General features: G+C 42.7%; 1 protein-coding gene across 1 annotated transcript in view; it reads right to left on the bottom strand.

Annotated features, from left to right (window-relative positions):
* The window catches only part of PAG1 (phosphoprotein membrane anchor with glycosphingolipid microdomains 1), a 111,975-nt gene extending 85,615 nt beyond the window's left edge, over window positions 1-26,360 (bottom strand). The window contains exon 1 of the mRNA XM_017834582.1: window positions 26,172-26,360. The gene's annotated coding sequence lies outside the window, so the exon portion shown is untranslated. The remainder of the gene's footprint in view (window positions 1-26,171) is intronic.
* Between the last annotated feature and the right edge of the window lie 684 nt (window positions 26,361-27,044).

Here is a 27,044-nt window from a genome sequence, read left to right on the forward strand (position 1 = left end):
GGAAAAGTTAAACCTGTTTGAGGTTAAAAAATTAAGCTTGTCTGAGTAACCCAAATTTCCTTTAGGAAAAGATATGAACATGCACCAGGTCAGCTAGCACAGTGGGGTTACCCTGAAACTGCATTGTTTGTAGTATTACCAACATGTCATAATAAAGACCACCTGCTTAGTATGCAGAAACAAAGCACTGATTCCCCATAAAGTTTCAATGCTATCACTGTCCTAAGAAAAGGACTTGAAATCTTACCAGTATTTCTCAACTCAGGCACAAATTGTGTGTGTTACATAAAACCAGGTCAGGTCTGGTCTGGTACCACATCATGACGTGTTAGTAACAGCCACCCAGCAAGGGCTGGGACACTTGGAATAAAAGATAACTGCAGTGTTTGAAAATTCGCCATCTGCCAAGTGTTGGAAATTGTTAATTATTTAAGTGGCAACCCAATATAAATTTGGTGTTGCTCAAATCTCATCAGACTTCCAGTAAATGAATATGAGCAACACCAGTCTACATCCTGAAGGCTGGATCTTGTTGGTCTCCAAGCAAAAGTACCAGCTATGCTCTGCAGACTGCATGCCCATGCTAACTTCCTAACCACAATATTCTTTTCTGCATCCAGTGCAGTGGAATAGCTTTTTGTAACTTGAACATGAAATACAAACCCCCAGCAGTCTATTTTGTTTCGTTTCTGTGCATACCCATATGACCTCATTAGCTATGCTTTAAAACAGGCTTTGAAATGAGCAAATTGATGTATAGATCTGTGGCATCTATACATCTATCATTGCAACAGCAGAAACAGCTTTTATGAACCTGGCACAGTGAGCTAAAATGGTAATTTCCAATGAGGTGGTCATTGCTTTGCTTGACCACAATATATACACTGGTCAAATCTGGCCATCACCTGCAGCAGGAAAGCCTGTGCCAGCGCTGCAGGACACATGATGCCTCTCACACAGGTTCAGAAGACAACCAGCTAGAAGACTGGGATGCTGAGGGGTAAGGAAAGACTTTCTGAATGACCATATACAAACCCATATTCAGCTGATTTTACCATTCAGCTGAGACTGGTAGTGCTGCTTTTTTAAGACACAAAAACAACAACTGCATTTTCAAAATGTGTGACATCTTTATTTTATTCATGTACACTGGCACACAGCTCATCATGGATCACAATGTTGTAAACAACAGCTTCTGTAAAATCTATTTGTAACATTGCTGCTACCCAGTTTAATTGCTTAGCACTGGCACTTCCATAAATTACAGGAGTTTTCAGAAAACCGAACTAAAGCCAAGCTGACCAGCACAGGAAACAGAAAGCAGTTGCATAAACAATTATCTTGGAGTCTCTGTAGGGCTTGATGTTGAAATGAGATACAGTATTGACAAACCTTCCTTCTAGGCAAAAAAAAAAAAAAAATTAAAAATCACAATTTTGAATTCAGCTATGCCACATGATAAGAATATGGCAATATACATTATTCTCTGTTTCATCAAATTTAAAATCATATCGAGAGAAAAATACTTTAGGAAAAGGTGTTCTTCCCATATTTAAAATACCCAGGAGGAACTAATACAGTCTTTAAACTCCTTTTTATTATTTTTGTCTGTAAACTATCTTCTGGCTTTCAAAGACCCGATAAAGAAGTTAGGCTGAGAATTAGGATATTTTTATTGTCTCACCTATGCAATGTTGCCAATAATACAGATTTCATAGACCAAATAAGAATTAAAAGCTATTATATGTAAAGTTAGGGTTGTTTATACTCCTCCATTTGACAGTATCTTCAGAGAGATTTCTGTAACTGCTTGGGTTTGATGAGTAGAAACTCATTGTTACCTAGTAATCATATTGGTTTACTGTCTAAAGAGGGAGCATCCAGGTCAATGATGAGAGATTTACCAGGAACAGAGAGAGGTAAAGAGGGTGCAAATTTTCCCTCAGCACCAGCCTTGCAACACATACTTTTATTTACAGGATAACAAAGTGACCATGTGGTGGCAATTTGTCCTGCAATGGCTACATAATAAAAATGACTAACTTATCAGATGGCTTTTTTTTTTCCATTTCCTACATGAAAAATTAACTAGTTTGGTTTGTAAATTGACTTAGGTAGAAGAAAGTACCTTCTGTTCCTTGGATGTTTATTTCAGATTTAAAGGGTCGTACACGGTTAACTTTGTAGGGAAGTAGCTCACTGCGGTATTGCAAGACTGGTTTAAACCAAAGTTAGAGCAATAAATAAATTAGGGTTTAAAGTGCTAACCTGTAAGATTAGGAAACGTAATTACCACTAAAGTAAGCAGAAATAGATATAAAATAGATTATTTCTAAAGGAATATGCTCTTTCTTCTACCCCATTAATTTTCAGTTTCTAAACCAACTTAAGAAATCAGAGAGACTGCCAGGCTACCTGACTATTTAGACCACAGAAGGATATATTGATTCAATTACTTTCTTTTGATGTAAGCCCAAATTAAAATCGGGATAAGCACATATTACAACTCAAACTTTTTTCACAAAGAAATCTTTTTCTTTTTTTTTTTTTTTTTTTATGTAAGCATTAACCAGTTGTTTTGCTCATTCATATCCATGTGTCTCCTCCCCTTACTGGCATACTCCACTAAAAATAAAGCAGTGTATGCTTCTGGAGAACTGTTGCTTAGCTACATTCTCAATTATCACAATGCTAGCCTTACTCGCTCAGTGTCAAGGTCAAAGCAATTGTTTCTTTACTTTAATGATGGAATTTCCTGTTTATAAAAATCTTATCTGTTTCCTACTTGGTAAAATATTGCACATTCAGTCAATCATTGCTGGGTAGTCCTCCAGAGAGAAACAGTGTGAAAACATAACTGGTAGTGTTCATTTTTGCCATTAACAGAGTGGTTTTTTCCCAACTCCACCCCAAATGTCAGCTGTCTCACACTGACACACAGGCAACCAATTATACCAACACTTTTCTTCCTTCTTTACTGTGGCCAGGCAAGTACAGCAGAAATGCAGTAGTTGTATATTTATTCTTCCTCCCATGCAATGACATGCATAAGTCAAGTTTGCAATTTCTAATTAGCATGTCCTATAGCCAGTGTTGTGGGAAGCTAAAGAAAATAAGGAATTTTTAAACTTTTAAACACAAGAACTTTTAAACACAGGAACTTTTTGGTTCTTTTTTGCCTTTCAGGGCAGGTGTTTGGCTGCAAATACTGCAATTCTCCCCAGGCTAGTCTGGGCTGCTGAATATTTCATAGCCCCTGAGAAACGCAGCTGTAATCAACTTGCAAATAATGAAATGGGCAGCGATAATAGAGCAGAGGTAAAGTGCACCTTTAGAAAGCATCAGTGCTTTGACTGCTGCTGCAGTCTTGCTGTACCAATTTATCATGTTATTTGATAAAATAATAATGCTATCAACTATGAAATAAAAATGAATGTTACGTCAAAAAAAAAATAATTACGGACTGTCTCAGGCGGCCAATGTGAATAGCAAAGAGAAAAAAATCAGAGAGCATACCAAAGGAATCACATTCAAGACTGAAACTCCATTAAATTTATTAATCACATGCCAGTTCCACACAGCCATGTTAGGGTATTAATAGAAAAGTAAATTTACTGAAGTGACTTAACTCAGGAGAAGTTTTATAAATATTAAAATAAAACAGAGAAAATATTTAAGAAGCAATAAACATTTTCATCTCAATTAAAGCTTGTAGAGTAACCCATCTATTGTCTTAACTTCTTTGTAACAGGATCCTGAGGTTTGACATTTGGAACCTTAGCTGTTTACGGTGTACCCTCTGTTATTGTTTGGTGCTGGTGAGCACTGAAAGACAGCAAAAGACCAGCAGTGGGATTACTGCAATGGCACTTCCTGAAGATATGACATGAGCTATGTTTAAGAACTTCATGTTGAAAAACGGGATTGAGCAAGTAGTAGTAATACAGGTAGTAACTGGGTGGATAGCAAGATGTACCTGTGAATTATACAGGGAAGCTCCACAGAAAGTAGTTCGTCACATCACTTCAGAAACCCTGCCCAAAAGGTGACTGTTCCTAATCTGCCCCAGGTTTCAAAGGAACAAAGCACAGACTGCTTGTACAAACGTAAGTTAATGTCACAGATGAGGCTACGATATTTATGTGGTAAAAGGGGCCAGTTCGTATACAGTGATCCATATGGAGGGACAGTGAAAGAACCTACCTGAGTATTTTCTATCAACAAGAAGATCTCTATACACATTTATGAATTTGGATGGAGGTGTGACACAAACTGTCTACCCTGATGTGCCTTGACAAGCACGGATAAGTTGGGAAATATATAGTCTACATGTATGAAAGGGCTACCTCAAATGGCTTTCTCCTAACCTCCTCCAGAGCAAAGGGAATGGTGACTGAGCCAAATATGGTCTCACAGACATGACTTTTGTCAACCTCATGGTCTGCTGTGTATCATTAGCACATTCCACTGTACAGCCAGCATCCAAACTGTAAAATAATCAGAAAGAACCAAGTATTTCAGTTGAAAGGGACCTACAACAGTCATCTAGTCCAAATGCCTGACCAATTCAGGGCTGACCAAAAGTTTAGGGCATTGTCCAAGTGTCTCAGACACTGATGGGACTTGGGGCATCAACCACCTCTCTAGGAAGCCTGTTCCAGTGTTTGATCACCCTCTTCATAAAGAAATACTTCCCATTGTCCAGTCTGATCCTCCCTTGACACAGCTTTGAACCATTTCCCACATATACTACCACTGAATACCAAGTAGAAGGTATCAGCAACTCCTTCTCCACTTCCCCTGCTCAGGAAGCTGTAGAGAGGTTGCCCCTCACCATCTTTTTCTCCAAACTAGACAAACCCAAAGTCCTCAGCCACTCCTCATGGAACATTACTTCTAGCCTTTTCACCAGAAAACTGCCAAAGTTGTAGGCAATTCACAGAAGGTGCCTCCATTAGTTAACTCCTGATGCTCACAAGAACATGCTGAATGTTATTCCTAGAAATTAAAGGAAGGTCTGGATGCAGGACTGTTGGTAGGTTCACATGGAACCCTGCACACTGCAAAGAGAAGTCTTGATGGAAATGTGAGGTTGCTCAAATACCTGTGCAAGCAAAAAGCCAACAACAGTGGGAAATGAAAATTGCTACGCACTTTGAGAAAGAATCTCTCCATGCAGAAAGTTTTCAATTTATGTCAGTCTAATCATCTTTTACATGTTTCAAAAAGTAGTTTGTAGGAACTCAAAGAATCTAAGCAAATTGTGAAAGAAATATTAATCAAATCGATGAACATATCCTCTTCCTTCAGTCCCTTTGCACTTGCTATGTTCTCTGTAAGGATACTTTGTATTTTTGTTTCTTTCCTCACCAGCAACAGATACACAATGTGGACAAGTTTAATACTGCCAGAGAAAATCTGGTGTACACAAGTTCGGTCCAGCAAGGGGAAATCAGCTCTCTCTAACATCCCAGAAACATCACCTGTCACTCTGAAAGAAAGCAGTGTCTCAGGGTGATACTGCACTGGAGTAATTCTCATGCTTTGATAATTAAAGTACTCCTCCTAGTGTTATCTTCCATCTGCCAGAGAAGAGATCACACAGATAGACCTTCCAGCCAGACGGAGCCACCAAAAATTCTCTTTATCTATCAGAAAGCTCAAACGTAACTAAGATGCCCTTATTCATATTCTCCTACTCTCCCTCCTGCAAATACCCAAAGATAAATTACTCAGACAAACTCCCATTTAGACTTTAAATGTCACAGGCAAATCTTATGTAGCTCATTTTTCCTTTCACTTTTTTTCCCAGCATGAAAGAATTATTATTAACTCCCTGGGGATCATGTCTTCATTCTACTACCTCGGAAAAAGTACATGATAGACAGACCTTGAACAATATAAGGCTGGTGGAACTGCTCTTCAAGTTTATCCATTAAAAATTCAAAAATCAGCTTCAACAGCTGTGAACTTTCTGTCGTACCACCAATCCTTCTCCAGATATCAGCATCCCCGTCTGACCCTTCTATAAAATGGTAAGACCATGGTGATACAGGCTCCTGGAATTTGGGAGGTGTCTTTTATTTTTTGATTTACACATATAGAACCAGTCTTGGAGGAAGGATGATTAGGAGATATACAAATGCACATGCAGTCCTACCATCAAGGGACTCACAAACAATTCAAACTCCAAAGTGGGGCTCTCACTCCTCAACTAACTCTTACAAACCAGCAAAGCAGGCAGCAGTTCACTGCTCATGCATCACATCCTCCTCGGACAACTGACTCTACTGGGAGCCTTGTAAAACTTGCAGCATCATAGTAAATCTTTCCAAGACTACATATTTGCCAACATGTTGTGAAAAAGGACTCTGAAGACATTCAAAGTCAAACTGGCATTTCCTGATGTGAAGGAGGAGGTGAAGCTGGCAGTGGTGCTGCCTGCTACAGCTGTTGGGCACTTTCCCCCTTCCAGATAATTTTCGACTGTTAAAAAATGCAGCCTCGTGCTAAATGTAATTTAGGGTATCTCCACTAAAACAGTGCATACGTTTCTGAAAATGAAGCCTAAGAAAAGGACTTTTCACTGCCAGAGTCAAAAGGTCTTGGCATCCTTTTTCTTTGAGAAGCTCAAGTATCTCTACTCTTTGAAGACAGAACTTGACATGACCTAGGAAAAAGCTTTATGTCAGAGAGATGCTTTTTACTGCCTTCTGAAAAGAGAAAGGCATACTCCTGTGAGAACAGGAACAAGAGTAAGAAAATGGAAGAAAAGTAAGGAAAAGCGAGGAAAACTGGGATTGAGAAGGCTGTGAGGAGCCAGCTACAGCTGGTCAGGGTACTGATGTCTCCCATCATAGCTAGTGTTTTCCAAGTACAGCCACAGGGGTGGAAAAAATGACCCTCACCTTCTGCCAGACAAGACAGGGACAAGGTTGGCAAATTGCATGAGATGGGTGGCCAGATCTTTTTGGTATGACTGAAGAAAACACCCACTTAAGTAAACAAATGTCCAAAACTTGCCAGAAATACTCAGGTGCTCTTGTCACTGCAGCTCTTCCCAGATTTCCAGAGGCTGGCAAGCAAAGCAGGGGTGTGCGGGCTCCCTTGGAACACCACATCCAGGTGCTATGATGCAATGGAAGGAGTGAGACAAGGGCTGGAACACCTGCCCCACTCACTCTGATGTGTCACATGGACTGTATACCCAGATCTGAGTGCTCATGGGCCCACTAGGCTAGGTGTGCCCTTAATTACTTCCATGGTAACTGATAAGTACACAACCACTCCCTTATGCTGTGTTCTCTGTGCAACTTAATACACAGAACTGGTGTGCAGAGCCCAGGAAAAATCACGGTGAGATTTACTACTTTATTGAAAAAGCTGCAGAAGTAATGCTGCTGATGGCTGCTGCTAGATTATAGATGCATCAGGGTAAAATACTGCTCTGAAAACCTTTCCCATGACCCAGTACAGAAGTAGTTTTTAAAGTGTGCTGGTTTAAAGGCAAATCAGCAGGGGAAAATGAACCCAACTCAAAAAGAGAGATTATAAGTCAGAATAACAATTTAATAAAATAATACAATAAGTACGATTATACAAACAATTGGTTTTAACCCACAAAACCCAAATGTATAACCCAGCACTCTGGCGCATGAACAGAGTGGTGTTCGTTGGGCCCCCTGAGTCCAAAGTAAAGGGAGAGGGGAAAACCTGTTGGTGAGAGTGCTGTTGCAGTCTGGTCAAGAGTGGTGATTGCAGTCTGGTTGAAAAGTGGTGGTTGCAGTTTGGTTGAGAGCAGTGGTCTGCAGTCTTCCTCTGGATCCCATGAGTGGTTAAAAAAGTTCCAAGACTCCAAGATCATATATTCTCCAGTTCAGGCAGGAATGCCCAGTACTTCCCTCAGGGCGGGGAGTTCCACAATGGGTGTGAGGACAGGGGACATCCTCCTATCTCAAAGGCCTCTTAAAACCCAGTTTATAGCCTGAGGAGTCAGGCTGCTCTGGGCAGAGAGTGTAAATGATCTACTGACAACAGTTTCTGGGAAATGGCATGGAAGGCTATAGAATACACAGTTTTGGGTTACACTCATACAGTGATGAACTGGTCCCAGCTGTTCTAACTAGGACATAAAGCAACTCGGCAACACACTTGGATGTCAAAAGCAGCCTCTTAGCTTCCAGAAAAAAGGGGGGGGGGAGATTTCACCACTGCCTGATGCAGTCATTTCAATAAATTCTAATTCCATATCATCAGCTAGAGCAAGTTGAAGGGAAGATTCTGGGTAGGGGAGAGATAGGAAAGACAAGAGAATAAGCAGCAGTCATTCAAAACCATAGAAGTCAATTTCCTGGCATTCCATCTACCAATGAACTTGAGGGTTCTGTGCCCAAATCACCCTCAAAGCCTCAGGCAACATTTTTTTCAGTCCTTACCTTAGTACAAGTGACAGAGATACTGAGACTTTTGATACAGGAAGGTATCCAGCAAGAGTTTACTACAGGCACACCTTGAAAGAAGTGCAGGAAAATTTGAGCCTTGCCTCTTACTCCTAACACTGACCAGTATAAACACACACCATTAATAGTGGTATCTAATTTATGGGTTTTTCAGGATAAATCAGAATAAGTGTGCAAAAGCTTTCTCCCAGCATTCCCCCCCTTTCCTGCAAAGTACACTCACGCAACGTGGGATCTAGTTCACAGCTCTTGAGCCAAACAGGTGAGGTTAATGCCTTGTATCTCCAGAGACCTTTCTGTAGCAATATCCCAGTAAATTCATACCACTTGGGGCTGCATGGCTTAATTCTGAAACAAAGACACCAATTTCAAAAGACCCGGTACTTGTAAGCATATTTTATATCAACTGGGGATCAGATGATTTCCTGCAGATTCGGGAATACTGTTGCTGCAGTTTAGACCATTTTTTGGCTCTTTTTTTTCTACTCTCAAAGGTTACTTGCTATCTCAGGCTGCTCCTTTGCCTCCACAGTCCCAATGTAATGGTAATAAATATGAAAGACTGAAGCTCTCCATGTTCTTCTGTAGTAATCCCCCATACTAACTGCATTTTAGGATACTGGAAAGAACTCTCTTCATCTCACAGGGGTTAGTGGGCTGCAAATTATTCCTTTAAAAATGAGATACGGTAAGATGCAAATAATAAAATGGCTAGTAGCATAACAGTCAAAGTGCTCTCTTCCCCTTTAGTCTAGACCCAACTGCAAGGCATCAAGGATATGTGATATATTTAAGAATAGTACCCACACACAGTTCTCTTTACTGTCCTCCTAAAGGCCATGCACAGACCAGTGCTAAGTTGCCTGTGGAACAGAGAGCACAGCAGATCATTGTCACATGCCAGGATCTTAGCAGACTTGCCTTTAATCGGGTACCACAGTCCAGAGCCAGATCAAAAAAAGTCATCACTAAGAAAATACCCTGCATCTCAGCCACAGAGAGCTCGCTTCAGGAAATCTGCGGCCAAAGCTGAAAAGGTAGCAATTTAAAACAGTAAAATTGGACAGTAAGAGCATTTACCTTTTATCTGAACATGATTCATGAGACAAAGTGTCAGACAACAGCAAAGCAGTTCATCTTCTATTGATAACCCAGCATTCTCAAGTCATCAATACTCATTTGAGTACTCCTAAAGTAAATTTAGCTTCATCTTCATTTTTTTCTGTATTGAAAGAGTGAGGGCATATTCACGGATGTTTATGCAATGGCAAGAGAGCACAGTATTGTATGTTTTATTACACTAGCAAAGCAGAATCTCGTTCAGACACTGCTAGCATATAATTTCTGTCTTTCTTAAAGCTGGAAGGCAATCATTAGCATGTTGGATCTGGCAAGTTCATATTATCTATCTGGTAATTACAGAAAGCTGTACAAGCCTTCAAAAAATACCCACCAACTTCTGCATTTACTACACACCTGATCGAAATACTATCTTCATTACCTAAATTAGCAGATACTTCCCATAAACCATTATTCAGAACACTAACATTCTTATAAAAACATTAAATAATTATTAGAGGCCATATCATCTATTAATTTATCTTCCTTTCCAACTTCAAAATTATAAAACTATGCAATGGCAACCTCAATACAGGAAAACATCTTACTGATGGTGATGACAGACTAAGCTACATGATCCTTTTTCAGGCATTACTAGACTGAATGAACATTAGAACACAACTCTAAGTTTCCAAAATATATTTACCATTAGTCAATGCTATTCACACGGTGGCAGCAAAAATGTGCTAAATACACACCAAAACATAATCTCATTCTCCAGAGACTGCTGCAGAAAGGGACAGAAGGATGAGAGACAAGGGAGTGGGTGAGGGCATACATATGCATATGTGTACAGTGGGGGAAAACTGGCCTGTGTCTCATTATTTCAGTTATTCATGCTTTAAGTAAAGGGATTTTAAGTAAAGGCACCTGAGGAGGTGCCAGGAAGATCACAGAAGCTGGGACAAGACAGGTACCAAAGGAGCTGGAAGAACAGAAAGAAAAATCAAACAGAGCAAGGAAAGTGAGGCCAGGGAGGAGAGACCATGAATCAAGAGGGTCAGCCAAAAAGAGTGATTAGGGGCAAAAATACAAATGCAAGGCAGAGACTATGGGGAGCAGAGGGGTACAGCCTGTGAGATACTTGGTTGCTCTGTTCTCAGCCAGGGGCTTCACACAGCCAGGCACTTCACAGACCCCCATCAAGCCCCATGTCATAGTCTGAATGACACAAACTGAAATGGCAGGGCTCCTTATCTCTCTGGCTTACGAAGCATTTTAATCACACCGGTTGTTTGGGCCCTGGGCGGGTTGTCCCCCACAGGGAGGGGGGCAGCCTCCTGGCTCAGGACCAGAACAGATAACCAGGCTGCCCCCAGGGAGCCCCTGGCTCTTGCCCCAGCCCCTGCCTGAGCTGCAGCACTACCGACCCCCATCCCAACGTTTTCCTCTTGTTTTTTTTCAAAGCAGCCTTAGGATAGGGTAAGGCTACGAAGGCTGCAGTAAAAGCATGTCAGCACATGCATCTTGCTTTCTGATAATTCCCCAAACTATGGGAACAAACAAACAGATTCAATTACCAAGACAGACGCTAGCCCAATTCAAGGGGATTGGTTCAGACATTATAACAAGATGCTGGAGCTGCAGCCCGATCACATTTACATGAAGAAATCATTTTATGCAAATCTCTCATCCACGGGTGAAGGCCGTACAGGAGAGGAGAAACAGCTCTGAATGGAGATTCATGATGCATGACAGATGGGCAATTTAAGGTAAATCACACAGTTCAGTTATAAAAGACATATAACCTGGGGAGAAAGTGTGTGGCTTCAAAGTCATAAATTATTTATAAATAATACAGCCTTCTCATGAAATATCCAAAAGGACAAGCACCCATTTTTTCCATTATTTTTCTCTCCTTTCGCAAATCAGAGGGAAACTGAAAATGAATACCTTGTAAAGAATAAGTTTTCTTTATAAAGCCCATTGCTCTATAAGATGGACTTTGAGGAGGATGGACTTAGATGATGGAGCTAGTTAGGGGCTTGCAGGCAGGACGACAGGAACTGAAGGCAGCAGGGCTGCTGTGCTCACCCACTTGGAAGGGAAGCAGCAGAAGTCAAAAAGAGGGAGCTGGAGTGGGCTGAGGAGAGAAACTGTCCACCTGGTAACTCATACCCTCCCAGGACTGTCACTGCCAGCCAGTTCAAAATCACCACCAAATTTCCACCAAATATTTCAGGGTTTTTAAACTGAAATCCAGTTGGTGAGGTTCACAAAGCGCCGCTGCAGCATCCACGCACGTGGTGTGTTTTCTGTCAGCAGTGCTACCTCTTCAGAGCACTGCCCATCCTCTGTACAACATATGGTCACACCTCTGTATTCTCAGCATTTCTGTTGTGACACCTCAGCAGTCTGACAACTTCTCATCTTTGTTACTCAACGCAACACCTGCCCAAATTCTCCTGCAATGACCAATTCAACTGATTTCTCATTTTTTCTCATGTCCTGTCAGGTTGCCCTGCATGCCTACCAGTGCTCTTACAGGTATCCACCTTTTGACAGATATATACACAGCTCATAAGTCTCTTTTACGTTGCAGACTCTTTACCCTTCAAAATCCTTTTCAGATCTTCATGCTCAGCTTGCATTCAATTCAACACAGTCTGGCTGGGTTTTTTTGTTTGAATCATTAGGGGCAGATACCCATCTGCTCAAGGATATTTTTGTAGTCTGAGCAACTCCTAACATTTGGGCTTTCAGCAGACCACTGTTTGCTTGCTTATATACAGATGCCTTAAGTGACTTTTGCAATGTGTTTAAGCAGCTTCCCATGCTGAGCCTGAGGATATTAATTTTCTTTCTTCTGACTTTTTTCAACTGATCTACTGTTTTTTGGGTGTGGGACAAGTACTTCATTGTCTAAAAAGCCCTAAAATTTAAAAGATACATTTTTACATGCATAATTCAGAACTTTTCTGAAAGTCTTTGAAGTCTTGGTGTGTATTTTCTTTGTATTGCAAGTGGTAAGTTTGCCTAAATGCAACAGCAGTGCTATTCTTGAGTTCATTGCCGATGTCACAGTATAAGGAAAATAAAATGTACATCAGAAAAAAAAAACAACACTGATTTATTTTCTTCTTAGCTACAGATATTAGCATCTCTGACTTGTATCAATTAGTTGCAACAAAAAGACAGAAATACAAAAATATTTCTTCTCAGTTTTAGGCCTGCAGTATTTTTATATGAGCAAAACTAAAAATAAATATATCTCTTGTATGATAAAGAGCAAATGTAGCACCAAATGTCACTTCATCCATGCACTTACCTCTCTGCACCAGGAGTTTGTAGGTATAATCCCTCCAAAGCCACAATGGGGCATGAAAATGCAAATTCCAAAGTGGCATGAAATCTACATTTTCAGTTATCATGGAAATCTCAATAGCCATTGTTCATGTACACCTATGCCTGTCAACATTTGCAACCTTTTGGTTAACAAAGAAGTCTGTTTCTGAACTTCCCTAAATATTTTTAAATTAACTAAAATGCCATATGAACTCCAATCCTCCAAAGCACTTTTCTTACTACACCACAGACTTTAGGTACCAAAGTCAAAGAACAAAATCTCTTTTCTGGACAAAGGGATATCTCTCTTGGCTAAACTTGTTCCTACCTAAGTCTACATCCATTTCCTAGGTCAGATGTTAAAAGAAGAAATTGTCACCCATCTGGCAGCTCACTGAGGTCTCAGCCACTCAGCCACTGTCACACATCCAGCTGTTACTCTTTTGAAGTCTTTGCTATTGCAAGCATATTTAAAATGTAAATGGTAACTAAGCTCTTGTCCACGCCTTTAATTGGGGAAGACCTGTGTAAAGGCTTGGATTTCATCCTCTCAAAAATGGGAACTGTCCTTCTCCTTCGGGAAAAATCAAACAACTTACGTTAAAGTCTGCTCCTCTTTTGCCTCAGAAAACTATCCCTGATGTGGAAAACCTAGTATGGCCTCCAAGGATTGCACTAGAGCAATTGTACTGACACTGAGAAGGCAGCAGCAGTATATCTAAGATCAAATTCTTTGTGAATTTTTAAAATCATGAATACGAAATAAATTTACATGCAAAATGCTTCAGTCCTTATTTTTCAAACAAAGGCTGAGGTCATAAAAACAAATTGGACATCAATAGCCAAAGGATAACTCTTACTGCTGCTGTACTGTTGACAAAGATTAAAGCCATGCCTGTAATTAATACAAAATGAGCTTGCAAGGCAAAGGGAGAAGGCTGAGGTCACTGATAACAGCTCCACTGCTCCCGCATGCATCAAAAGCCGCACATTTGGTGGGGTTTGTTTCCAGGTGGCTGTTAAATCACCAGGAGGAGGGACCATGCAGTCACACACCAAACCATTGTGGTTTACAAAAGCCCTGTTTGTAGGCTTGTGTAGATAAAAGTCTCCTGCCTTGAGTCTTGAATATGATACTTCTTAAGGCCTATTAATATGACAGCTAAGCTCAGCACCTCATCTGCTATGCTGTGGAGGCACATGGGACATGATGCCAGCTACAAATGGCTCAGAAATTAAGCTAGTAAGAACCAGGCTTTAAAGGAAAGGAAATACTTCAAAAACAAGAGAAGGGGTTTGCACAATAAGCATGATTTGTCCAACATTTATAGGCTTAAGTCACTATGAAGAATTAGATTTTCCCTCATTTTTCCCATACGCAGTCAGAACAGAGATGATATAACTGCTCTTTTGCACACATCCTGCAGGAACAGGAGACAGCAGATACTGTGTCCCTGCTGTACAATCCAGGGAACATAGAAGAGATTTTATCTTTTAAAAACTAAAGGTGAAAAAGTGGGAGCAAATCGAGAAGCAGCCATAAGGTACCAAGAGTATATCACTATACTTTTTTCAGTGAGAATGGAGAACCTCTTTCAGTTTTTTAAAGAATAAACTAGAGAACTGTTATTTTAGAACAGGCTCTCTTCAAAAAACTTTGCCTGCAAAGAAGGTGGCACAGTAGTAGTCCTGCCACCCATTCAGCACAGCTGCTTAAGAGTTGTAGAATCACAGAGTGAGGTGGGAAGGGACCTTTGGAGGCCATCTAACCCAATACCCCTGCTCAAGTAAGGCCTCCCAGAGCCAGTTGCCCAGGACCATGTCCAGGTCGGTTTTGAGTATCTCCAAGGATGGAGACTCCACAACCTTCCTGGGAAACTTGTGCCAGTGTTCAGTCACTCTGACAATGAAAAAAGTGTTTCCTCATGTTCAGAGGGAACACCTTCTGTGTTTCTGTTTTTGCCCACTGCCCCTTGTCCTGTCACTGGGCACCACTAAAATGAGTCTGGCTCTGTCTTCTTTGCACCATCCCTTCAGATATTTCTGCACATTGATGACATTGTCCCTCAGCCTTCTCCAGGCTGAACAGTCCCAGCTCTCTCAGCCTCTCTTCATATGAGAGATATAGTCCCTTCATTGTCTTCATGGCCCTTTGTGGGACTCCCTCCAGTACATCCATTTCTCTCCAGTACTGGGGCTCAGTACTGGCCCCAGCACTTCTGCTGTGGCCTCACCAGTGCCCAGCAGAGGGGCAGGATCACCTCCCTCCACCTGCTGTCACTACTTTGTTTAATGCAGAGCAGGACACCGTTCACCTTCTTTCCCACAAGGGCTCATTGCTGGCTCATGTTCAACTTGGTGTCCACCCAAAGCCCTGCACATTTTCTGCTTTCCAAATGGTCATCCCCCTGCACATACTGGTTCCTGGGGTTGCTCCTATCCAGGGGCAGGACTCTGCACTTCCCCTTGCTCCCAATGCCTACCACTGACAAGTTCAAACTTTGGATGTGGGATAACTCCTATCTGCTCTCTGCAGCAGAGCAGAAGGTGACATTCCCTGGGCACAGCACTGATCAGCTGAGGCCAGCCACAGGTACAGCTGCAGCAGCAGAAGCCAGACTCTTGTCAGCATATAACCTGTGATCCCTTGATCCCATGTTGGCTACATGCTCCAGCAAGGTCCACTTTACAGTCTGTACTGTATCAGCATCTCTTTATTTAAAGCTCCACAGGCACTGAATTGCCAGGCTATGCTTTTGAAAGTTAACCCTTTCCTGTACCAAACACCCAGCACTCCCAGGGCTGGGGGACCTAAGTCCACTGGAGAGGATGATGCAGGAGAGTGAAAAAGGGCAAGTTTAAGTTTGCAGTGCATGCCTTCAGCCCCAGCACTCCTCCACTGCCAAACTGAAACACCAGGTGCAGGAAGGAAGAGAAAGCAGTACTGCACTTCTCCCTGCCACCAAAACCTCGCTCCTTAGCACATAACTAACTGCAGGAAGCATAACTTTTATTAAATGATGAACAATAAAATATCAGTTATATCTCTGAAAATCAATTTCCTATTGCCTATTGACAGATGCCTTAAGCCCGGAAATTCCCAAGGGGTTTCTGTGTGCACTGTTTTCACTGGTTTGGGTTTTCGGGTTGCTCTTGTTGTTGTTTGGGGTTTTTTTCCTTATTTCTCTAGAATCCAATGAAAAAAAGCCTTTTCTGTTTAAAGCGGTTGTTTTTTTTAAGCATCAGTGTAATTAATTACACAAGTTAATATTTAATATAAAAAATACAACTGCTCTGTGGAGCAAGACACAGTTCCAGCTGGAACACGGAAACTGCAGACTTCAAAATTCTCCTTCTCAGGGAATCACACCATTGCAACATATAATTTCTGCCTAGCTCAGAAAATCAAGGGAAAACAAGTTTTCTTGTTTACTGTGTTTCCTGAATAAAATATTATTTACAACTGATTAAAACCAACAACTTGTGCTAATTTTACCACTGGCCAAGAACACAGCTGGGAGAAGCAAAAAAGTGACAAAAATCAATCAAGAGTTTCCAGGTTCCCAGACAGCCAACCATAAGGTTGAAACCTCCAGGGCTTTGGTGTCTCAGGGTAGCTGCAACAAGCTCCTTGGGCCACCCCTGCAGGAGCCTGGGAGTTCCATTACCCATTTCATAAACTGGACTTTTCCTCCCACACGAGCTACAGGTGTTGATGTGCCTGTTGGGAACCAACACACACCGTGCACCGTGTTACCTTTGCACGCTATGCCTGAGTGCTGAATAAATGGGAAACACACAAAGGCTGAGTTACTTGCTGCTTGCCTGCTTTGCTGAGTAAATAACATAGCTAATTTCCTCATAATAATGACTTCCCATTTTGGTGGGAAACCAATCCTCTGCTCCTAGTTTGTTTTCTCCAGTTCTTCTCCAGGTCTGGTTGTAACCAAACCTGTTGAGGAGGATGATAACAGAATCACCGGGAAATCAGCATCTGTTACTTCAGCGTAACTGGTCAGATCCCACACCAGACCCAGACATCACTTCTTTCCCTATAATTTACCTGACTGTTAATGCTAATCAATTCCTGGTGTATTAACTTCGCAGAAATGAGATGGACTTGTCAGGCAAAATTAAAGATGGAGTCACTAGGAAGGGCTTCAGGGTTCACTCACAAAAATTAAAATACACAACTGATACTGAAATGTAAATCAAGGGTATGAAATTAAATCTTCAAGAACAGAAAAAAATTAATTCTTGCTTTCAATTCAATCAGTGGAAGAATTTAAAAGGTTTGACAGACTGTCCACCAAGACACCCCAGAAAATAAACTGTTATACCTCTACATTACTTGCATAAAAACATTTCCCAATGAACTGGCAAATTTCATGTACTAAATTGTCGGGAATATTTTTTTCCAAATTCAGTTACACTTATAACCCCAAAAGGTGACTGTATGTTTGCATCCTTTTTGATTACCAAGGACATAGTTAAGAAAATAGATAAAACAAAAGGAAAAGAAAATCATATTAGAAAAATCAAAGTGCATTACAGATAATATTTCAAGTGCACATTCATTATAGGTGATCTATAGGTAACTGTTTACCTTAGGTCCATATGCATAATGTCACATACTGCTACTCCCTTGTGTGATTAATTAACCCACACAGAAAAGCTCTGCGGTGAGTCACATCACAAGTCGTGAAATGCAGGTCACTGTGCCAGCCAGCAAATGACACATTAAAAAGAGGAGGAAAAAAGGCAGAAAATGCTCTTTATACTTTCCACTTCACTATGAACATGAGGGATTTATTTTACTAATCCATGGCTTGCAGTGTCAGGGCTACTTGGAGCTGCAGAGACAGAGAGAGAGAAATATCCAATTTTCAAATCCCCTCCAGCTACATGAAGGTAAGCAAGAAGAGCACATCTGCCCCTACTGTTATTGCACCACTGCTGGCGTTAGGACAACATCATCTTCTAAAAAGGCTGAACTAGAGGAAGGCACAGTAACTAGGGGAGTCAATTAACATGGCCAAGAGAGTGCCAAAATATAACTTTTTATGGTGTGTTCATTTGTATACTATTTTGCCTGTCCAATTACAACATTACATTCCTATATGAAGAGTGTGAGAGGAACTGCACAAGTGACTTTGCCTATCCAAATATGAGCTTACTCAGACTATTTAACCATTAGGTCACCATTTACCTTTTTAAGGGCAAAGCAGTGTCTTTCCTACAAAATGTACTAAGAATGAGGCAATATCTGACAGCACCTCAAAGTGTGAGACAGAATACACACATATCTAATTTGGCCTTTCTATATTTTCTTCTTCTTTTTCCTTAGGCAAGCAAATCTATAAAGCCTTTCATTTAGTGTGTTAGATTAATACATGATGAAGCTACAAACAAGAGAGCCCCAACCTTCCATGATGTTTGTTCAATTATTTTGCATTTAACAAGATTAAAGGACAATTAAATTCGTTTAACCTCTGTAATTGCCAAAGTAGATGACACAATCTTGCCTATTATAATAGGTCAAAATGATACATTTACATTTACCAGGTTGTTGTAAAAAGTGTAATTTTTAATCCGAATACTCTTTGTGAAGTATTAGCTTCCATTTGTGGAAAAGTAACTACCAAATGTTGCAGCAGAGGTCATGGAGGTTGTGCTTTTCCCCACAGCTAGGCTCAGGATCAGAGCTACTTTTAAGCTAAGCTCTATTACAGCATTTCAAAAGAAAGTAAAATTATATGTTGGAATGTGTTTGGTGAATATTCTCAACTAAAATAAGTCTGGAATCACAGGTTTTCTAGGTTCCAGGCTCTAGCAGTCCGAATGTTGGTCTACCCACTCTACTAGAAGGAAAAGTAGCTGTTATTTATTGAATGAAGAAACTTCTGCAGGCAGTGTAGTTTGTTAGGAAATCACTCTCAACACCATCTGTAGCAAATTCTTTAGCAATTTCTTCCTGTCTCTTCCTTACACTCCAGTCTCTTAAATGTGCCTGCGTGGCAGCCTGAGCAGTGGCAGGTACGAGAGCATCGTGCAGGCACCCATGCTCCTCTGCACCCCTCACTGCCCAACCTGATCCTGTCTTCCATGGCTCTTCCTAACTCCTACTCTCATCGAACCTCCTCATTAACTCTCCCCCACCACAGCGCAATCCCTAGAAGAGGACTTCATCTTTCTCTGTGTACTTTTTCCAGTTTGAAATCATCTTGCTTGGACATGAGGAACAGCCCACTATCAGCAGCACCCCAGGTAAGCTTTCACTGCAGCCCTGCACAGCGGCACGAACCCTTTCAAATGACTCTGGAATAGCCTGCCTGAGGTAACTGAACATGTGCCTTTGCTGTTTTTTGTGGGCACACCCCAGTGGCTGTGTGGCAACAAGCATACCCAGGGCTTTCTCTCCCCTTCAGTCACTTCTGAATGATGAATCTCTAATCCCTTTGGCTTCAGCTGCAAAATTCCCATTGACTGATAATGGATTTTCCACTGATGTAGAATCAGGCACTTCAACTACACCACTACGAATTAACAGAAGAGAGCTCTGTTAATCCTTTATAAGCAAGCTTAATCTTGTGGTTTATAGAAGAAGCGAAGGCTCTGTTCTGTCCAGTATCAGCCAGAATACGATTACCATTTCAGAAAATCTTTCGCATTTTCTTTGATCGAAACCAGTATTTCTTTGGAAGATACAAATACGGACACCATCACAGATGCATACTTCTGCCAGGTAAAAAACGAAGAGTTTGAGCTATGAATCCTGAAGCTGAAAGCTGGGATCAGCACTCTGGCACTTCCAGTTACTCCATAGAAAGTGCTGTCATCTGGAAACGGCACTCTGACAAACCCTTTATAGCATTCACCTTTCAATTAAACAAGAGTAACATCTGAAACCTCACATTAAAATACCTGTAAGATTTGTTAGGGTTCTCTCTCAATGATGTGATTTGAACATTTCCTGTACATTAGTAATAGTTAAGGCTATTAAATGCAAGCAAGTATTAGCACCTTTAAAGACTGCTACAGAACTTGGCTAGTAACTCTAACTCTTTCTAAAGAAAGATGAACTGATCTTACATTAAGACATTTTTTCCACTAAAATGAGATTTTGTTAGATCAACTCAGACTTTAAGTCAGTGGGTAGCAGAATGGCTCCTCTTTTTTTGCAGGAAAGTAAAATCATCACTGAGCATCAATGTCTGGTAAATAGGAGCTCACACAAACCCTTGCTCAAATGAGAAACCACTGCTTGCCAAGACTTGTCCCATTTGCAGTAAACAGTCTGAGCTAGGATACCTAACAGTATCCTTAGCAGTAAAATCATGGAAGATCAAGCCCAAATATTACAGCTATAATTGGTACTGCACAGCAAATGACCCTTAATTTGATGTCCTGTCCTGCAGCACACCAGATGAAAACATTTCATTGATTTAGTAATTCATCATAAGCACTGCCTCTATGCTAGGATGTAAAGAAGTCTTAAATACAGCAGCTTAGTGGTTCCTCTAAAACACTGAAATGCCACATGTCTCCATAAAATGTTTATCTTTGTCAAGCATTTCATTGCTGTTGTTTAGCTGGATGACCTTTGGAAAGGAGCAGCGGAGGCTGACATGCACCTTCATTAAAGCAGCACCTCCTTCTTCCCCTGCCAGTGAGAACGACTAGTGCGGGAGGGAAGAGGTGAGCGATCCACAGAGTAATGAAGAGATTTTGTTTCAGAGGGTTATCAATTATTTATGAGTAAATCCCCAGATGAACACATCCAAAGCTGAACAATTTTTAGTACATTTCACTTCTGTACACATGGCAAAACACAACCAGAAGCAAGCTAAACTTGGTCTGACCATTCAAGGTGTCAAACAGTGAGTTGAATTTGGACATTGGTAAATCACTACTATGTTTTTCAAAGTACAACAGTCTCCTAGATTTAAATCTCTTCCATGAAATTCCTCTAACACTGATAGAGATAATTCTTTACAGTATTTCCTACTCATGAATATCTCAGCAAAGAAAAAGCTCATCCTGAAGAATTTCTGTAATTATGCCAACATAGTTATCTAAAAAGTCCAATACTCAAACTCTTGTAAAGCATATTGCCCAGCTTTGCATGGAGTTTTATTCTATAATGGATCTGAACTTTTCCTATTAAGATAAGGTAAGACCAAGTAAAGATCTTTTTCTCCAGAACAGGGTTCAAAACAAGGCACTTGTCTTTAAAGTAAAATTGTTTTACAACTGTGCTTTTTAAAGAGAAGATCCATGATTTCCATATCCATGAAATGGGAATACACGTTGATCTTCTTCACAAAGCAAGGGCAGTGAAACCAAACAGTTGTATGTGCAAGACACATTTTGCACAAGAAACTATTATTCTGTTCCCAAATGCTACCACTGAAAACTGTCATCCTGCAAGTCTTGAAATGAAACCCAATCCACTGTCATGCAGTAAACATCCAAATCTGAAGAACTGTTCTTTGAGCTCCACTTCTTCAGTTTCCAACCAAGACGACTCTGCCAAAGTCACCACAACCACTGCAATCACCCTTGTGTCTATGGCTGTGTCTATGGCAGCTGTCATGATGGCCCCGAGGCCACCTTTAATACCCAACTCAGGCAGTCTGTGAGCCAGGACCCAGGCTGGGGCACTGCCTGGATGTGTCCTGCAGAGCAAGCCCCCCAGGCAGGTTAGCACCTGGCCAAGCAGCGGCACATCATGCACAGGAGGCCCCAGAGGCAGGTGGCCACTCATCCTGTACTTGGATGGCTCTCTTAGTGTAGCCTGGGCTGAGCTGCACCCAAGGGGGAACAGGCAGCAGCCCCTGCAGGTTTCCCTGCCTCTCAAAGCCTCGTCTACAATCTGCCTTTCAGAGACACTCATCAAATAACATGTTTTAAACTACACATGGAATGAGCACTTCCTGCCTTTACTGCACAACAACTGCAGGAGAAGAGCCAGGTCTCTCACATTCCTTCTGCCCTCTCCTATTTAAGCCAGCATTCACCCTAGAATGTTCACAGCTCCAGGAGCAAGCTCCACTCCCAGCCTAGCCCAGCTAGAGTAAACTGCTCCAATATCAAGACAACAAAAAAAAAAGCCACTTAGAAATCCATTTTAATTTGTTTGTCTTACTTTAGAGGGTTTGCTACGTATTTGGATGAAAGAAGCCCATTAAGTACATCTATATTTACTTCATTACAGTGTGGCTCTTGAAGTTAGATGAAAAGATTTACCCTGGCCAAGTTTGTTTATTCATCAGCATCAGCTAGATATGTTTTCAAAGGCTCATCCTCATCGTATTTACATGAAAGCACACTGATTTTTTTTCAACAGTTGTATCACATTCTGAGAGCTGGAAAAGGACAAAAGAAATTTTAGTGAGAACTACAAAATCAAAGAACAGCAGAGGCAAATTCCTCTCATTTCCTGTTATTAATGGGGGTGGAAACCCACTTTTCCCCACCTGAAGTCATTCTTCTAAGCCTGCAGATGTATCAACAGCAACAAACTGTATCTGGATGGTCAGTTCCCATAAGAGCACCTGGCACACTGCTTATCCAGGAACACCACAAGTGAAGAGTTTGCCCCTCATGAAGCACAGGAGTTTAAGCAGACGCAGCCTTCCAAGTTTCTACTGTTTTTATCTACATGTTGACAAGAACAAATCAGATTTTTTTCACAGGTGCCACTGAAGGAAGGCTCTTCATTACAGCTAGCAAAGCATTACATAGAAATACAGCCCCCCACTGACCAATGCCAACTGTACAAGTCCTAGTTATCTCCGACAGGAACCCAAACATGACTTGATACTTGCACGCCTTTAATATCAAAATTTTATCCTCAAGTTATGTAAATACTTAAATGACATTTATGGGCACTATCTTTCCTCATGAGTTTACATTTTCCCACGGAAGACTTCCAGAGTGATTAACAATGCTGATCTTTATCCTTCACACTGACTATTCATTCATCCTTTCTAAAAGGAATACCGCTTACATATGACCCGAGAGGGCTGTAACAAGGCAGTATTTATCTACCCTAATAATCTACTGTGGATGCTTTAATTAAAACTTGGTTATATCACATCCATGAAGCAAAGGCACATCTCCCATCACTCATCATCTCCATCCAACAGCTGTGCTTGGTGCACCTTTGGAGGAGCAACCTTTGGAGGTCCCACCACCCTCATCCTCCCCTGCCCAGGGAACTGCAGGCACAGTGTTGCAAAAGAGCTTCTTCACCACAGAAGAAAAGCAAAGTGAAACTGTAGAGGGGTTTGCAGCTTGGGGCCTCGAGTGAGTCACCGTGCAGGCTGGCATTCACCCCAGTTCATGAGCAGGGCAGTGCTGCCAGCGTGGCACAGGGGAGTTCTGGGAGGCAAGGGGCCAGGGGGAAGGAGAGACTGACGGAGAAGCTGTGGCATAGCATGGCAATTCAGAGAGTGAGGGATACCAGGATGGAGATGGGGGAACAGCAACCACGGCCATCTGAACTACCTGCAGTAAATCTGCAGCCAAATCTTCAGACTTCAGCTTCCTAATCCATGCTGCAGCTTTCACAGGGCTTCCAAAAGCCCACACGATAGCGTAGAGATTGCAAAGCTTAGAGTTTATGACTAGCAGTATTACACAAACAAGCATGCACTGCTTGCCCTTTCCATGCTTTACTCAATGTAAGCAGTTATCTGATTATATGAACATTTAGAAATGGACCGTTTTCCTGAGGAAGAAGCTGTCTTGAATTTCTTCCCTCACCAGAAATTTTTTGGCATCATTATACACAGTATAAGACCTGCAACTGATAGCATCCTTGGGATGTCAGGATGGGCAGCAAGCAGCCAGGGCAGCCTGCCTGGAAGCTACAGGGTGTACAACCAGGGCCTCATCCAGCACCTATTTGCTGCTGGTTCCATACAGGGCCTGGACCAGCAGTTGCCATACATTCAGCAAAACCTCAAACGTGGAAGGGGGGCATTCCTGGTCCCAGCTTGGCACCCTGGGGATGAGGCAAATGGCAGCACACTGCACCCCTTCACCCTGCCTGGGCTCCCTCCCAGCCACAGCACCACCAGGCTGCAGCACGCCTGGCCCCTGCTGCCGGTCTGGGGCTGAGCCACTCTGTGCCCAAAACTTGCTCCATTCTCAGGACCTGGAAGCAGAGGCATTGCTTTAGGAGCCTGGGTAACGTTATTTGAGTGATTAGTTGTTTTATTTAATATTATAAAATGTTTTTGAGCCTTCTTGGTCTATTAATCTTATTCTTACATTGTATTTTGCTGTTATGAATTATATGGTTTTGGAACTACTTTGAAAAAGCCCCTCAGCTTTCCATCCCCATCCTTACTGGAAAGAAAACGACTGTGTCCTGTTCCAGCCATTGAACTCTACATGGGCACTTTACCATGGGAATCAGTGAGCTGATAAACACATTTAACTCCTTTGTGTGTCAATGAAGTACACAGTGCCCCAGGAAGGAGTGTTCCGTAACTAAATGCCACCACACCGCCAGCAAGAAAAACTCAATTGCTTTTCTCATGGATTCCTCCATGATACTTAAAATATAAATTAGCTCTAGATTATCGAGTGTTTCTTATTTAGGACTCGGAATCCAGATGCTACTTTCTGATCAATATAACTTTAATAGTGGAATAAATTTAGAACTAAAGTTATCTAGTAGTAGTCATTTGTATACAATACATGATCTAAAGCCACATTCATGTTCATGTGCCTGGCAATGAGGCTTATGAGGAGCACTGCTTCTTCAAATGCAATGGATTACCTGTTTCTTTTCCTCATTAAATGACATCTCATAAAAGGAACCAAACAAAAGATAGGTGAGCTTGCCAACTGTCATATCCCATAACCTTTACTCATATGAGCAATGCATTGCCTTCAGATCAGGTTCTCATTTGGAAGTCGCAGATCCCCATTGCTGACCTGAATATGGGTTTTATGTTAATAAAATCCTGTGTTGAAATGCTGGTTAAAGATAAAATTGCTCTTGTAGTTCAGACCTGAAACGTGTTACACATGCTGTACTATTTTCTTTGTTGATGAGGGCAAAAGACACTCACCCCTTGCAGGAGATGCCCCACAGGCTCAGAATCTGCACCTCACATAGAAGTATATTTATGAGGACAAGATTTTTAAAGATGTAAAATAAAACCCACTAGAATTTGGAATGTCTGCTTCTGTATCATCTACAAGAAATAAATACAATGACAATGTATTTCCATTACTGGGTATCTTCAGCAGTGTTTGTTTCTGCAAATTCTCTTAAAAGATGCTGCTCCGATCTTCACTTAACTGCAACACAGACAGACTTCAAGAGCACTAGGGAGGATTTGCTTCTGGTTTCACACAGTACACTTGTTTTATTGAAGTTTAATTTAATAAAATAACAACTCTGGATAAAAGTTAATCAAGCATGGCTTCTAGGCTTCCTAGGCTGCTAGGAAGGGGAGAAATATTTTCTGCCAAAATTTTATCATTGGTCTTTCTCACTTTTTTTCTGCATTTATTGCTTAATGGCTCAGTATTATTTCAAAGGCCATTCCTTTTACAAATGTAATCAACTCCACAGCATTCAGCACCACAGATGATATATGACTCTCCTTAAAACCAAATCTCTGAGGAATAGATTAGAAAGAGAGGTTAAAGAGCTCTATCGTTTACAGCATTATAGTTCAGACACCTATAAATCACTACGTTTGTTTATTTAGATAATTGGCCCATTAGCGTCTGTAGCATCTCAAGCTACACAACTTTCTGGTGTGACCATGTGCCAGTTTTTCCTTTTCCCTCTCCGGAGCCCCGAAAGCTCCCTGCAGTACACAGTGCGTTAGGGACAATCTGCGCTTGCAGCTCTCTTTGAGGAGCAGCCCCCTTTCTCCCCAGCGACCCTTTCCTCTTAAGGACTTTCCAAGAGCAGATGCCACTGTGAAACAAACTGGAGACTGTCACCACATAATAGGATTTGAATGGAAACACAGTTACAGGGCTGGCTGGCAGCAGCGGGGAGGCGCGGTAACCCCGCGCCGCGGAGAGCCGCACAATGACCCCGCCGGGGCCGTGCCCTGCACCTGTGACCACTGCCGCCCCGATCCCCCCGCACATCACCGCCTGTGCGCCGCGCTCGCCCGCAGCGCGGACCGCGGCCAGGCAAGGGCAGCCCGAGCCCCGCAGCCCTGCGGCGGCCCCGCCGCCGGCCCCCGCCGCGACTGCACCAGCACACGGGTCTCCCTCACCTCTCAAACACAGACATGGCAACTTCGCGCCCCGTCCCCAACTCACCGGGAGGCGTCGGCCCCGCGCAGAGCTGCTCCTGGGGATGGCGCGTCCCGCGGGGCGCACCCGCAGGGGCCGGGAAGCGCGGCCAGCGGAGGGGAGGGAGCAGCGGCAGCAAGTTGCAGCGCGTCTCTCGTCGCTCTCCTCTCCTTTCCTCTCCTCTCCTCTTCTCTCCTCTTCTCTCCTCTTCTCTCCCCTCCCTCCTCCTCCTCCCCCTCGTTCCCTCCTCCTCCTCCGCCCGGCAGGAGGGTCGGGGGGAGGCGGCGGAGAAGGGTCGGAGCGCGGCCGCGGAGCGCGGCGCGGGCAGGCGCGCGGCACTGCGCATGTCCCGCGCCCGCCGGGAGCCGGGAGCAGGGAAGCGGGAGCCGGGAGCCGGCCGATGGATGCGGCGGCGGCGCCGCGGGCCGGCAGCGAGGGCAGCGCAGCGCGGCCCCGCCGCCCCCTGCGCGCCGGTGCGGGGGCTGCCCGGGGCTCGGCTCCCGCCGCATCGCCCCGCGCCGCGGGGGCGGGCGCGGCGCGGACATGGCAGCCGGCTCAGGGCTGCGCACCTTGCGGCACTGCCGGGGCCCCAGGGGGCTCGGCCGTCCCCGAGCAGCGCGGAGCAACTGGGGCCGGGCCGGCGCTGCGGCGGATGCTGGAGCCGCCGCCCCGATTGCTGCACCGGGGACTGCGCGGCTGAAGGATGCTCCGGTGGCCGGCCTGGAAAAGGAAGAAAAATGGATAAATCCAGGCTTGCCGTTATTTTATTCCTTTTTTTCCCCGTTAAGTGACCATGACTCAATGAAGACAGGTATTACGGCCAAAGGGACTTCCGTTATTGGTGACTTTGTAATGCTGTACCAAGGTCTTTGAGAAATAACCGTATTTTTACGTGATGTA

Source organism: Lepidothrix coronata, unplaced genomic scaffold (assembly GCF_001604755.1).
Source record: "Lepidothrix coronata isolate B3197 unplaced genomic scaffold, Lepidothrix_coronata-1.0 Scaffold235, whole genome shotgun sequence".
NCBI classification, from domain to species: domain Eukaryota; kingdom Metazoa; phylum Chordata; class Aves; order Passeriformes; family Pipridae; genus Lepidothrix; species Lepidothrix coronata.